This window comes from Oncorhynchus mykiss, chromosome 1 (assembly GCF_013265735.2).
Source record: "Oncorhynchus mykiss isolate Arlee chromosome 1, USDA_OmykA_1.1, whole genome shotgun sequence".
Lineage (NCBI taxonomy): Eukaryota > Metazoa > Chordata > Actinopteri > Salmoniformes > Salmonidae > Oncorhynchus > Oncorhynchus mykiss.
In genome coordinates, this window is record NC_048565.1 from 30,500,533 (window position 1) to 30,516,561 (window position 16,029).

The window sequence follows — 16,029 nt, forward strand, 5'->3', positions numbered from 1 at the left end:
AGGGAGGAAGACATTGTAGACTGTAATCAATGTATGCATAGGTCTGACATGAGTTGTTGTATGATGTCTGTGCTCTGGCATCTGGACATGACTTGGTATGTGACAAAGGGATCCAGAGACTGCCTTATGGCTAAGACATGACAATGAAGGGCAAAAACAGGGGCAGATGGCATTGTAGGTCTGGAAATGGCAGTGATGGAAAAAGTGCCCAATTGTCATACTTGAGTAAAAGTGAAGATACCTTAATAGAAAATGACTGAAGTAAAAGTGAAAGTAACCCAGTAAAATACTGGTATTTATAAATAAAAGTATTTATTTTTAAATATACTTAAGTATCAAAAGTAAATGTACATTCCTTATATATTAATTTACATTCCTTATATTTAGCAAACCAGACAGCACAATATTTATATATTTTTTCTGTGGATAGCCAGGGGCACACTCCAACACTCAGACATCATTTACAAATGAAGCATTTGTGTTTAGGGAGTCCGCCAGATCAGAGGCAGTAGGGATGACCAGGGATATTCTCTTGATAAGTGTGTGAATTGGGCCATTCTCCTGTCCTGATAAGCATTCAAAATGTAATGAGTAATTTTGTGTGTCAGGGAAAATGTGTGGAGTAAAAATTACATTATTTTCTTTAGGAATGTAGTGAAGTGAAAGTAAAACTTTTTAAAACCAAAGTGAGCACTTTTCATATCAATATTGTTTGTCACCAAGATGAGTGACTAGACTCCTGGAAATTAACACAATATTGTGATGTAGCTCAAGTGATAAACACTTGAGATATGTATACATTTATGTTTATATTCCTATAATGAAATAAATAAAAACATGTTTTATGAGCTGAATAAAACCCCTATACCTTCATCTTATTGACATCTTATGGAATTCATGTATGGGAATACTGGAATAAATATTGACTGTGCAGTATAGTTTGTAAATTACTCTTCAAGGAACTACAGCAACCAATACAGTAGCAGCTTTAGCTACAATCTAAATCACCAGTCAACACTTGTCAAGAAACAACATCCTCTGAATATAAGGACATGTAGGAATATTTGACCCTGCTGATGAGAAAATTCCAGTCTACCCCAGACAGAATAATGAGCAGAACATGGAAGATGGAACAAATAGTTCAAGGCAAGTAAGGATTTAATGTGAAGTGAGGATATGTAAACATAGACACATGCTATTAAGAAACAGTAATGAAAGTGTCATATTTCATTTCATGCATGTCCCTCATCGTGAAAAATGTGGGTTATTTCTTCAAGACAGTCTTTGTTCAACATTTTCCCATGGTAGGTAGTAAGAAGGAAAGATGGATCCCCAGAGTCAGATTTTTTCTCAAATCTAATTTATTAATCCCTCTAATGACAGTGGTAAAGACACAGAGCTCAATGTGGACAGGATCAAGGCGTGTCAAGGCTTCATTGATCTGTCTGTTCTTAATGATTCAGCTATGTTATTGGCAAAGTTAATGAGCACGGTCACATTATTTCAGACATGCTTTTATGTCTTCTATTGGGTATTTGACAACAGAATAGGAGGCATTCTTGCCCCTAGTCTTATAATGCTTGCCATATCACAAAGACACACACATTCTATACAGTGCCAACCAGTTCAAAGTTGGGACACACCAACTCATTCAAGGGTTTTTGTACATTTTTTAAAACTATTTTCTACATTGTACAATAATAATGAAGACATCAAACTGTGAAATAACACATATGGAATCATGTAGTAACCAAAAATTTGTTAAACAAAAGAAAATATATTTTATATTTGAGACTATTCAAAGTAGCCACCCTTTGCCTTGATGACAGCTTTGCACACTCTTGGCATTTTCTCAACCAGCTTTGTGAGGTAGTCATCTGGAATGCATTTCAATTAACAGGTGTGCCTTGTTAAAAGTTAATTTGTGGAATTTCTTTCCTTCTTAATACATTAGAGAAAATAACTTGTGTTGTGGCAAGGTAGGGGTGGTATACAGAGTTAATTTTAGATTATGGCAAGAACAACTCAAACAAGCAAAGATAAACAAAAGTCTATCATTACTTTAAGACATGAAGGTCAGTCAATGCGGAAAATTTCAAGAACTTTGAAAGTTTCTTCAAGTGCAGTCGCAAAAACCATCAAGCGCTATGATGAAACTCTCTCTCATGAGGACCGCCACAGGAAAGGAAGACCCAGAGTTACCTCTGCTGCAGAGGATAAGTTCATTAGATTTAACTGCACCTCAGATTGCAGCCCAAATACATGCGGCACAGAGTTTAATTAACAGACACATCTCAACATCAACTGTCCAGAGGAGACTGCTTGAATCAGTCTTTCATGGTCGAATTGCTACAAAGAAACCACTACTAAAGGACACCAATAAGAAAAATAGACTTGCTTGGGCCAAGAAACATGGGCAATGGAGGAAGGGAATGGACTGGAGGTAATCTGTCCTTTGGGCTGATGAGTTTAAATTGGAGATTTTTGGTTCGAACCACCATGTCTTTGTGAGACACAGAGTAGGTGAACGGATGATCTCCACATGTGTGGTTCCCACCGAGAAGCATGGAGGAGGATGTGTGATGGTGTGTGTGTGCTTTGCTGGTGACACTATCTGTGATTTATTTACATTTCAAGGCACACTTAACCAGCATGGCTACCACAGCACTCTGTAGCGATTCACCATCCTATCTGCTTTGTGCTTAGTGGGACTATCATTCGTTTTTCAACAGGACGATGACACAACACACCTCCAGGCGGTGTAAGGGCTATTTGACCACAAAGGAGAGTGATGGAGTGCTGCAGGTCAAGGAGACACCGGATGTCCACTAGGGGGTGTGGTAGGAGCAGAGGTGACGGTGTGTTTCCCCCGCTACAATGACTTCCTCAAAATAACTTGCTATTACGCATTTGAGACATGTGAGTTGATCCATGTCATTTCAGCAAGCCATGACACCACCACCCCAGATTGTTATGAAATTGTTTCTGTAGTTAGAGAAAGGTAAGATTGGCATTCCTGAAACATTATTTTGTAGAAATTTAACTATGTAACCTATTTGATTGCACCCAAATTGGCCATTTTAATTCATAGGATTCAGATAATATTCATTAAATATAGTACCCAACATCTGATGTGGACCAAAATCATTTCTACCAATATGTAAGACATGAGGAATAAAAAACATTGTCAAAAGCCAGCCACGAACCCCCTACAACTCATGCCAATCCAATCCCACCCCAACCACCAGTATACAGTATCAGTTTTTTTATGTTTGACAAGTAGTGTGAAGCAGTGGCGTGGGTGGCTTTTGACAATTTTTGGGCGATTCCTCATCTGTTACTCATTGGTAGTGTTAGGTTCCAGTCACCCCTCATCGTGCTTTAGCAATTCTCTCTCGCTGTATCCCAATCACAGGTAAAACATTTTATAAATGATCCAACCCAAATGTAGAAAGACTGACCTCAGTGCTTACTTTGAGTCTAGGGCTCAAATTCCAGTTTATCAACTTAGCACACATCATCCCTGTTAGAACATACATTTATTAACAACTTTTTATTGCCGGTCATAACTCTTCTCATTACAGCCCCCCTTTGTCCCTGTTTTCCTGTCATGAGTGGCCTGGTAAAGAAAGATCAGTATCTCAATGCATTCTAAATAGTTAGCAGGGAGTATACCCCCCCCCCCCTCCTTTCCTTCACCCAGTACTTATCATTCTAGTGTGTCTTCTTCAGATATCGTTTACAGTTCATTTTCCCAATGGCACATGTAACTTTTGCCTGTCACATTTCATGGCCCTTAATAATGTCCCGATTTTAATATCCAAGTAGATATTTCCATTCCTCCCACGTACACGAGTCTCTCACCTGAGCTTGTTGTCTCTCCACGCTCACTCCACACTTGCTCTCAGCACCCCGGCTTCGGTTTATGGCTCCGACTCAGATAGGAGTGGTAAAAGTTGCTCTCTCATTGCACACCTTTGTCGCTCTTTCTTCAACCGGGTAGGGAGGGCTTTGAGGTTTACACACACTGTCTATGGTCAAATTATACCTACCATGCATTAATACACGATCTGACATTACCTTCAATCATAACCTCAAAAAAGCACAGATTATACAACATTACATTTTTGTTTCTGGAAACCAGACAAACATTGTCTATTTGACGAACTATGACATTAACCTTTTCTTAATAACATCTCTAAAACAAATGTCAAAAAGCACAACATACCGTTACTGCTAAAACCATTATCTAAATTAGTCCATACTCCCTTATTCTACTGGCGACTTCTTGGAAGAGTAACCAGATTATGAAGTTAGCACGCTAACCTCTCACAGAATTCCCACTCCAGGATCCCAACCTGGTGGAATTTGTATCAAAACAAAAACACAACATGAAATCAGCAATACATATATCACAATCCATTTGAAGTAACTGTCATCCCTTATTAACATATATTTTCCTTTCTATATATAGACTGAATACAGTACCACTGTATAAGTACCCCAAAGACCAGGACCTCTGGGAACTGTTAATTTTCCACTTTCAAACATGTGATTAAAAAACCCCCATGTTAAATCAAAAATAAACAAATTTGAATAACTAATCAATTTAGAATTACAACTCTATAACTCCCTACGGAAATAATAATAATCTCCTAAAGTAATGGTACAATTTGGATAGAGAATGGTGTTTCTCATGAATTTTATAATGAAATCACCCTGTTCCATTAATTTCTAATGAGGCTGATCATTCCTCATTAGGATTTTTTAGTATACAGGACTTTCGACATCATTAAAATATTTCCTCTCCTTTTTCCCCCTGTCCTTCGGAAACCATTTAAATACCTCTTCAAAACATTGCCATCCTCCTGCATACGCAATTTAACTGAATTGAAAAGACCCCATCCCATCCAATAAACACCGCGACAGTGTCTCTCCACTGAGTCTAACGATTCACTGGTCTCCTTTTCCCATGATTCTCCATAACCACCACACCACATAAAAAAATGTAAAGTTCATTTTAGGTTTGGTAACCCCTATACTAATTCCTCGTGACCCCTCCACCCTTTCGTCCATTCTAGAATCCTATTCCAGAATAAGACGACATCAAACTTAAATTTATTTCAAAATAAAACCACATAAAATGTCTCATGATTTAAAAAAAAGAAAGGAAGGAGTGTTTGACCATATAATTTAAATGTGTTACCTTTAGAATCCATTCCCCTGGCATTTCACCTAGAATCTTCAACCCAAAATATGTTTTCCTGTGGCTAATTTTGCCAATTTCTCATCGTAAGGAATCTGCAATATTTACATGTGGTTCTCTACCACTTTCTCTCATCAAGGCAGCCACCTTAGCCATTTTGTCTGCTTAACAATCACTTTTTATCTGTACGACTAGTATGAGGTTCACATTTCACCACTGCTAATTTACTGGGTAACTGACATGCTTCTAATAATGCCTCTACCTCCAGACCATTGTTTTATTGGTGTTCCTGTTGCTGTTAACATGTCTGGTTGTGAACACAATTTTACCTTTATTTAACTAGGCAAGTCAGTTAAGAACAAATTCTTATTTTCAATGACAGCCTAGGAACAGTGGGTTAACTGCCTTGTTCAGGGGAAGAACGACAGATTTGTACCTTGTCAGCTCAGGGATTCGATCTTGCAACCTTTTGGTTACTAGTCTGACGCTCTAACCACTTTCTACTTCCTGTCTTTCTACAGAGAACCATTCACTTCTGACATGAAACCCAGTCTCTTTCACTCCTAATATTCTATGCTCCTTCTCTATCATTTATTTAATATCTCAATGTTCAAAATGTCGAATCCAACAGTAGGAAGAAGTATGGTCCAAATCAGTTGTTGGATACTATATTTATTGAATATTATCTGAGTACTCTAAATTAACATGGCCAATTTAGGTGCAATCAATTAGCTTAATTTCTCATAGGTCAAATTAGATTACAACAAAATAATATTTCAGGAATGCTAATTGTATCTGTTACTACCCGCTGGGCACAGATGTCAATTCAATATCTATTCCACGTTTATTCAATGTAATTTCATTGAAATGACGTGGAAGCAACGTTGATTCAACCAGTGTGGTCCCAGTGGGTAACTACAGAAATGACTTCAGAACAATCTGAGATGGTTGATGTCGAAATCCTATTTCTTTTGCTTTTTGAAGTGGAACAACCCATATGTCATCTGGGCCTACAGCTAATTAGAATATCAAATTTTTTTCCCAGAAAAGCTAGCAGGATTTGTCCTCTGTGTGGGGCTATTCCAGCTAGACCTGTTTGCTGTTTGTTCTGGGAATCATGAGCTGTATGATGGCAAGGAGAAATGGAATGACACTAATGGATTCACTCACATGCAGTAATTTATGTTTATGTTCTGCTGAGCGTTTTGTTTTCATTCAACTTTTTCACTCCTGACACTTTATCAGGACGTGGTTCATAAGGACCTCCACCAGCCAAAGCAAAGTGGTAACATTAACATGATGCCTTCTAATTACAGTCGCTGTACTATAATATAATATATATATATAGAACGATCGCCTTACGGCGAGGATAGCTGTACTGCAAGCCCAGCTCCAGACGCAATCATTAGGCAAGGGTAATTTCAGTGTAGGAAAGGATAAAACAGCATCTGTGCCACCAGTAAGCACAGATAGTAGTATAAATCCCATGGCACAGTCCCCGCAGCCGGACAACTTTCTCATGGCTTCTGGAGGGAAATGCTGTAGGAATGCTCAACCGGTGTCGCTCATTCAGCCGACAGAAACTTTCAACCGGTTCTCCCCATTAAGCAGCGAGTCGGAGTCAGAAGCCGAGCCTTCTCTGGTCTCTACTCCTCCCGTTACGGTGTCTGAGATGCCGAAACCTCCCACCATTAGCTCTGACAAATTGATAACCCTAGTCATTGGTGACTCCATTACCTGCAGTATTAGACTTAAAATGAATCATCCAGCGATCATACACTGTTTACCAGGGGGCAGAGCTACTGACGTTAAGGCTAATCTGAAGATGGTGCTGGCTAAAGCTAAAACTGGCGAGTGTAGAGAGTATAGGGATATTGTTATCCATGTCGGCACCAACGATGTTAGGATGAAACAGTCAGAGTTCACCAAGCGCAACATAGCTTCAGTGTGCAAATCAGCTAGAAAGATGTGTTGGCATCGAGTAATTGTCTCTGGCCCCCTCCCAGTTAGGGGGAGTGATGAGCTCTACAGCAGAGTCTCACAGCTCAATCGCTGGTTGAAAACTGTTTTCTGCCCCTACCAAAAGATAGAATTTGTAGATAATTGGCCCTCTTTCTGGGACTCACCCACAAACTCAAATCAAATAAAATAAAATGTATTTATATAGCCCTTCGTACATCAGCTGATATCTCAAAGTGCTGTACAGAAACCCAGCCTAAAACCCCAAACAGCAAGCAATGCAGGTGTAGAAGCACGGTGGCTAGGAAAAACTCCCTAGAAAGGCCAAAACCTAGGAAGAAACCTAGAGAGGAACCAGGCTATGTGGGGTGGCCAGTCCTCTTCTGGCTGTGCCGGGTGGAGATTATAACAGAACATGGCCAACATGTTCAAATGGTCATAAATGACCAGCATGGTCGAATAATAATAAGACAGAACAGTTGAAACTGGAGCAGCAGCACGGTCAGGTGGACTGGGGACAGCAAGGAGTCATCATGTCAGGTATTCCTGGGGCATGGTCCTAGGGCTCAGGTCTGTTGAAACTGGAGCAGCAGCACGGTCAGGTGGACTGGGGACAGCAAGGAGTCATCATGTCAGGTAGTCCTGGGGCATGGTCCTAGGGCTCAGGTCCTCCGAGAGAGAGAAAGAAAGAGAGAAGGAGAGAATTAGAGAACGCACACTTAGATTCACACAGGACACCGAATAGGACAGGAGAAGTACTCCAGATATAACAAACTGACCCAGACAGGATGACCACATCAGTGAATCAACCCACTCAGGTGACGCACCCCCTCCAGTGGAAAGAGGGGAACCGGCCAGGCAGAGACAGCAAGGGCGGTTCGTTGCTCCAGAGCCTTTCCGTTCACCTTCCAACTCCTGGGCCAGACTACACTCAGCAGACAAAACGCAGAAATAAAAATATAATTCATGCCTTACCTTTGACGAGCTTCTTCTGTTGGCACTCCAATATGTCCCATAAACATCACAAATGGTCCTTTTGTTCGATTAATTCCGTCGATATATATCCAAAATGTCAATTTATTTGGCGCGTTTGATCCAGAAAAACACCGGTTCCAACTTACACAACGTGACTACAAAATATCTCAAAAGTTACCTGTAAACTTTGCCAAAACATTTCAAACTACGTTTGTAATACAACTTTAGGTATTTTTTAACGTAAATAATCAATAACATTGAAGACGAGATGATCTGTGTTCACTACAGGAGGAAAACAAACTGTAGCTAGCTTTCTGGTCACGCGCCTCTATCTAACAGTACACTTTAAGTTACCTTTGTTCTGGATGGCCGTACTTCTTCATTACACAAAGGAAAAACCTCAACCAATTTCCAAAGACAGTTGACATCCAGTGGAAGCGATCGGAACCGGAAGAAGCTTGGTTCCCAATAAAAATTCATTGAAAAGAGAGTGACCTCAAAAAAAAATCTGAATGGTTTGTCCTCGGGGTTTCGCCTGTGTGAATTTTGATCGCATTTGCATTGATCTCAGAGTGTTTAGAGGGACAATAGAGCCCTGAGTACCAGGCTACCAGCGACCTGATGGTCATGAGCAAGTTGGATACTACCAACTGTCCAGAGTGCATAAAATTAGATTACCATGACTCAACGGTTTGGCGGTAATATGTCACCGCAACAGTCCTAATCCCACCACAACAGGCTGAAGGTATTTTCAAACAGCTCTTACACTAAAATGACATTATCATCAATTTCACAGTATTATTCCAACATCATAGTGTGGACAATATATCATGCACAGGAAAATCATGTTTTTGACTGCACTTGGCCTTAAAAATTACTTTAATGACTTCAAAGAATGAATCAGCAGTATAAACAATAACAAAGTAGGCTCCCTTCCCCTGTTTGGTAACAAGCTGAGGAATGGGGCTGGAAAATGTACAAATTCATGATATCCATGACATCAACATTTTGGGCTATATATATATATGTCATGATTTTCATAATAATGGTCGGACCAACTTAACAAAACAAAAAACAATAAACGAACAAACCGTGACTACAGAGGTGCTATGTGCACTAACTCCAAACATTAACAATATCCCATAACCCACAGGTGGAAAAAATGCTACGTAAGTATGATCCCCAGTTAGAGACAGCGATAGCCAGCTGCTTCTAATTGGGATTAATACCAAAACCCCAACATAGAAAAAACAACCCAGAACTAGACTAACCCCCAGTCACGCCCTGACCTTCTCCACCATAGAAAATAAAGGCTCTCTATGGTCAGAACATGACAATATAGTTCTTGTTCAAATTTACTTTGTTTACAAACATTGGAGTAAAACAAGCTTATATTTTGGGTTCTGATGGGGTATGACAGTTGACCTAAGCTCATGAGGCATTTATAAATGATATTCTTCAAGAATCATTGGTTACATATCATTCATTTATAATTTCCAAAAAATGAGAGAACTGCTGATTAACACTTTAATATGTATAACATTATATAACTAGGCAGAAGTGTATTAGGCCTCATCTAATAGGGTGCAATCAAAATCCCCTGAGTCGAACATTAAGGCACTGTATGCCAACCTGCACTGACATTGACTTTCAAGCTCCCAATAAAGGAGTTACCATGGTCAGCAGGGGGTCTGGAATGTGTGAACTGTACAACTGTTGAGGCTAAATTGACCTTTTTGCTGCAGAAAAAAACCTGAAGATATGCAGTAATTGTTCAAAGATCCCAGCTATCCAATATCCCTTTGCCATTTCTGAACTTCCCAGCAGATTATTAAGGCCCCCTGCAGACCTGTTCTCCACAAGTGCACTGGCTGCACACTTACTATGGTCTTCCTTGCTGGCCAGGAAGTCATTCTGACACTGAGGGAGCTGGTAACCATAATCCTGCTCCCACCCCTCAATTTACTTCAATAACAGTGCATGATTTCTCTTCAGCTATTCAACTCAAAACATGCTGATGAACTAAAATGAATATTGAAGCACTGCTATGCTGGTGCAGCACATGGGGACAGCACATGGGGATGTGTGAAACTTACTACTCACCTGGCGCGACTGGTAAGACGCTTCGGGAGGACAGTCACGCCTGCTATTAAAAGCAGAGGTCCGGGTTTTAAGACTCGGTGTGAGCCAAATCAGGGGGAAGCGGTACTCGCTAAGAAAGCACCATTACATCCTTTACACTGGCAAGTCCCTTTTGTCTAGCATCAATCAAGATAAACAGCACTTATTAGCCTTTAGGTTTCAGTTATTCTGTTGCTTGTGAAATAATCTAAACTCTCTCTTAGTCAGGTGACAGGAGACGGGTGCCTCTGGTCTGGAGCTGTCTGTCAGTGAGCGCTACACTGCTGTATTGTGACAGCTCTGTAAGCCATCTCTCTCTGCACAGGGTGATAATGAGGGCTTTTACACAGGGTCAGGCCTCTGCCTGGCGGCACTGCACAGAGATCTGAAGAGATTACACAAACACACAGTCATGCACTTTCAGTATGTACGCACGTGCCGTCGAGCACACCCACACACACGCACGCACGCGCACACACACTCACACACGTACAAGCACACAAACAACTATTGCGTAAGTAGTAAATGACAAGAGGCCTGGCTCTGATCATGAAATCCTTTCTCTCTGATCACATTACCTATCAAAACTACCTTTGGAAGACAACACAGTGTTTCAATGTAGTCAGCTATTGTTCCAGGTACTGTGGATGCAGAGACATGGAGCTGTACAAAACTGCATATTTGAGCAAACACATGGAGTTCACACTATGTCAACAACATGTAGTTCTGCAATGGTCATATACCCAAGTCAGTATGAGAAACACATCCAGTGTTAAGCTGTTTAATGATGATGATTTCCAACTATTTTTCTGTTTTAAATGAAATGACTGCAAGCATTGAGAATATTTTGCATCTTAAACAGAGCAGTTCAGTTATTCATAGGCTTCTTTATAAGTGCCTTTATGGTAGACACAGATACAGTGTATGATGCTGCCATTTTCCCATAGTAGAGTGAGTTTTACTGCAGAGAAGCGCTTGGTTGTCGTTGGCATGAATGAGTCCCATTTTACTTGCACCATGCAGGGCCACAGTGACTGGACACAATCGGCCCAGAGAAATAGGGCATACATGTACTGACTAACTTATCCTAAGATTGGTCCTTTCCCAATACAAAACCTATCACTCTTTGATCCAAGCAAGCCTATATCAACTGTATATATCTTTTCACCTTTTCCAGAATTTGTCCATGGAGACCTCTCTATATGAGAAGGGAGTTCAGTGGGCGGACAGTTTTTGTTCTGGTAAACATCTGTGACAGGGCCACCAAAGACTACCCGGGCATGGACAAGGTTCCCATAGTGATTGTGGGCAACAAGAGGGACTCCTCACAGACAGACAGTCCTCAGTAAGGAGGGTAGACCGCTTGCCCTCACAACAGACTGCCACTTCTATGAGGTTTCAGCTGCTGAGAACTACCAGAGTGTCCCGATTATGTTTCACGGAGTAATAGACAGGATACCTGAGTCCATGTCTGCCATAAAGAAGCCAGCTGGAATCAAGGGCATCGTGAAAAGCATGTCTGCAGATTTTTCCAGGTGACGGACAGATTCGCTGTGAGTCTATGTCACAGGGAGGAAAGCATTGTATACCAGGGTTGGGCAACAGCGGATCAATTTCCAAAAACAAAAACAAATATATTGATGTTTTTTGGGGGGGGAATTCAGTTTGGGTTTTAACTTACTATTGACTTACTGTTGAGAGTTAGAATAGTAGCAACTTCTAAATGTTACATCAGCAGTTCTTCTCTTGTAATGTCAGTCACTGACAGTCACTCAATTACCCCATCTCAGCAAACATTTGTTTTATTGGTAAGTAAGTCAGCCATTTATCTAAACTTGTAGTAATCATGGTTGAATTACCAACCAGGGGCCCCCATTGATTTTGTTAGTCACTCTCACTCAGATATCAAATATTTCTCTCCTTTGGAAATGTGTGGATAATTGCAGGAAATTAGCTGTAAAACTGCTTATTTTTCTCTCCGCCATATAGCAAAATGAGAGGAATTGCATGAATGTAGTTATACAATTGTAAAATCCTCTCTCTGTCTCTTGGCAAAACTTGTAGAATTGCTGAAAATGTACTTTAAAGCTTATGCTTTTCCTCTCCGCTGTTATTTTTTAAAATCAAATTACTATTATCCTCAACCCTCAATCAATTTTTACAGGACAAGCACTTACTTCATACACAAACATCACCTTTTTTTAAACCAATGTGAGCACATTTCATGTCCATATTGTTTGTGACCAAGGTAGAAATTAATACAATTGTAATGAAGCTCAGTCATCATACAGTACAAAACACTTAAGATAAGTATATGTATACATGTATTTCAGTATAATGTATATTACTATACTGAAATGAGATACTCATGACAATTCATTTTTTATTGTTATGAGCTGAATAAAAACCTTTCACCTTCATCTTATTGAATGTATGTATGACAGGAATAATGGAATCAATATTGTGCAGTATAGTATGTGAATTACTCTTCTTGTAACAACAGCAACCAGTACAGTAGCAATTTTAGACAAAAGGGAAATTAATGGAGTTTTTGTTAAGTAGGGTTTCTGAAATATAAGGTCTGTGGTAAACACAGGCTTAGGAGATCTTATACATTCATCAGCTAATGTCACTTTTTGTGATTTTTAAAAATAATTTATGTAATCAAAACAAGCACATAATGTACGTAAAGTACATAAAGGCTTCAGATTTATAAAGGTAATGTTACCTGACTATATTATCTCATAAAACAAAACATATAAGATTATATAAGATATAAGCCTATGCTAACCTCAGACTTTATTTTCGGCATGTGTCCAAAAACCCATTATTTCCCCGCCAATTTCTCCCATAGGAGTGGCTGAACAAAGCAGAGCAATAAAAAAATACTAACTCATTTCCGGTTCCCTTTCAGTCGGTCAATTGGTATAACAAACTATGGGTAGTCAACAACCAATCCTATTCACCTGAAATGAACTGAAATCACACCTATGGGTCAATGGATGCCGAGCCCGCCTTCGGAAGCCCCACCTTCCTTTCTATAATACCAGGGGTTGCATCCATTTCCTCAGTTCTTCGCTTTTCAGCTCGCCTACATGAAGAACATGTCACATAATTTACAAACTTTTCAAGCACACAAAGGCTACGAGGTTCGGCTAGACTTAGGTGTCTGTTACTGAGGAGAAAGTACTCATCCCCCTAGAGTTGCAAGTTCTGTGTCTTGGTATCGTTTTTTATGTTTGCTACAAGATAACTACTTTTTGCTCTGCTTGTGTAGTCACTGCTTTCTTGCTTGAGAAGGATTGCCAGTGGTAAGAATGAGTTCAAAACGGCTAACCAGACAAGTTTGAATCTCCAACCATGCCCTATGGCATGTTGTTCACAATTCAAATGATGCATTTTTGTCCCAACAGAGGGGGTTGCTGTCTGGCACAGTTTCAGCTGGGGCACTCATTTTCGCCTGTGGTTTTTGGGTCTGATGGCCTCTATGATACTTGTGGTGCCTCTGGTACTTCAGTTGATGCATCCTTTTCAGTGCTGGATGATTGCTACTCGTCTGGATGAATCTCGCACCTGTGATCGGCTGCTCAAGGTATCAACTTCGTTGATAAGGGTGTTGGCTCCTTGGAGAGACCCGTGACTGCTTTTGCAAAGGGTTCTCATGGTCCGAGTAGTGTCCTGCAGGGTGATTACGACAGACACATCTTTACTGGGATGGGGAGCACTGTGAGGAACGCGGTTTCTCTCTCCCCTAGACCTGGCCCATTATCTATTCAAATGGAGTGGTGCACATTTCCTGTCGCTCAAGGCGACGTATCTATGCAGATCTCTCAACGTGGGTGCGGATCAACTTTCCAGGAGGGTTCTGTCTCTAGTGGTGACTGCACCTCTTGGTGCTGGCCCAGACATGCCACCGGTTCAGCATGGCTGACATAGATCTTATGCATCAAGAGAAAACGTGTGTTGTCGTCTGTTCTTCTCAATAAGGGATGTGGGCGCTCCATTGGGAACAGACCCTACTCTATGCATTCCTCTGGTGGACCTGATTTAGACCACCGTGGAGAGAGTCTGTTAGGAGGGTCTGTTGTTGATTTTTGTGGCTCCCTGTTGGGCCAGAAAACCCTAGTTCCCAGAGATCATCCACCTTTAGGACGAGGACCCGTGAGGGTTCTGTGTCATCTGGATCTATTGTTCCAGGCGTCCCGAGGACGTTTGAGGTTAATTAGAAAATATCAGCCATACCCAGACAGAATAATGAGCAGAACATGACAGATGGAACAAATGTAACTGTACCGTTGAATCATCTCACCAATTCAAGGCAAGTAAGGCCTTTTTTTAGACAGAAATACCTTTTGACCCCGCGGACTCACTAAACACTTGTTTTTATTCTTCAGGGAACAGTAGTTATATTCATAACTGTACGTTCTCTTTCAGTCGGTCACTCAGTATAACATGGTATGGGGGCATTCAATCACGCCCCAAACCGGCTCAGAGGGTACCAAACTAGGAGGCCCGTTGAATCATCCCAAGTATGGCCTATTTATTTATCAGCTTCAATATTGCAGATAGATTGTGATTTCAATCAATGTAATTGTCTGCATCATTTTCAATCCCCCATACATACGGTTGAAGTCAGAAGTTTACATACACCTTAGCCAAATACATTTAAACTCAGTTTTACACAATTCCTGGCATTTAATCCTAGTAACAATTCCCTGTCTTAGGTCAGTTAGGATCACTACTATCTTAAGAATGTGAATGTCAAAATTATAGTAAAGAGAATGATTTATTTCAGCTTTAATTTCTTCCATCACATTCCCTTGGGTCAGAAGTTTACATACACTCAATTAGTATTTGGTAGCATTCCCTTTAAATTGCTTAACTTGGGTCAAATGTTTTGGGTAGCCTTCCACAAGCTTCCCACAATAAGTTGGGTGAATTTTGGCCCATTCCTTCTGACAGAGCTGGTGTAACTGAGTCAGGTTTGTAGGCCTCCCTGCTGATTTTTCAGTTCTGCCCACACATTTTCTATGGGATTGAGGTCAGGGCATTGTGAATGCCACTCCAATACCTTGACTTTTTGTCCTTAAGCCATTTTGCAACAACTTTGGAAGTCTGCTTGGGGTCATTGTCAATTTGGAAGACAAATTTGCGACCAAGCTTTAACTTCCTGACTGATGTCTTGAGATATGACTTCAATATATCCACATAAATGTCCTCCTCATGAAGCCATCTATTTTGTGAAGTGCACCAGTCCCTCCTGCAGCAAAGCACCCCCACAGCATGATGCTGCCACCCACGTGCTTCACGGCTGGGATGGTGTTCTTGGTGCTGTAGAGATGGGAGAACCTTCCAGAAATACAACAATCTCCACAGAGGAACTCTGGAGCTCTGTCAGAGTAACTATTGGGTTCTAGGCAGTGGTGTAAATAATACTCAACTGTCATACTTGATTAAAATGAAAGATTCAGTAATAGATATTACTCAAGTAAAAGTGAGTTACCCTGTAAAATACTATGTGAGTAAAAGTCAAAGTATTTGGTTTTAAATATACTTATGTATCAAAAGTAAATGGAATTGTTAAAATGTACTTAAGTATTAAAAGTAAAAGTATAAATCATTTAAAACTCCTTATATTAAGCAAACCAGACGGCACAATTTTCTTTTTCTTATTGACGAATAGCAGGGGCACACTCCAACAGTCAGACATAATTTATAAACAAAGCATTTGTGTTTAGTGAGTACGCTAAAGCAGTAGGGATGACCAG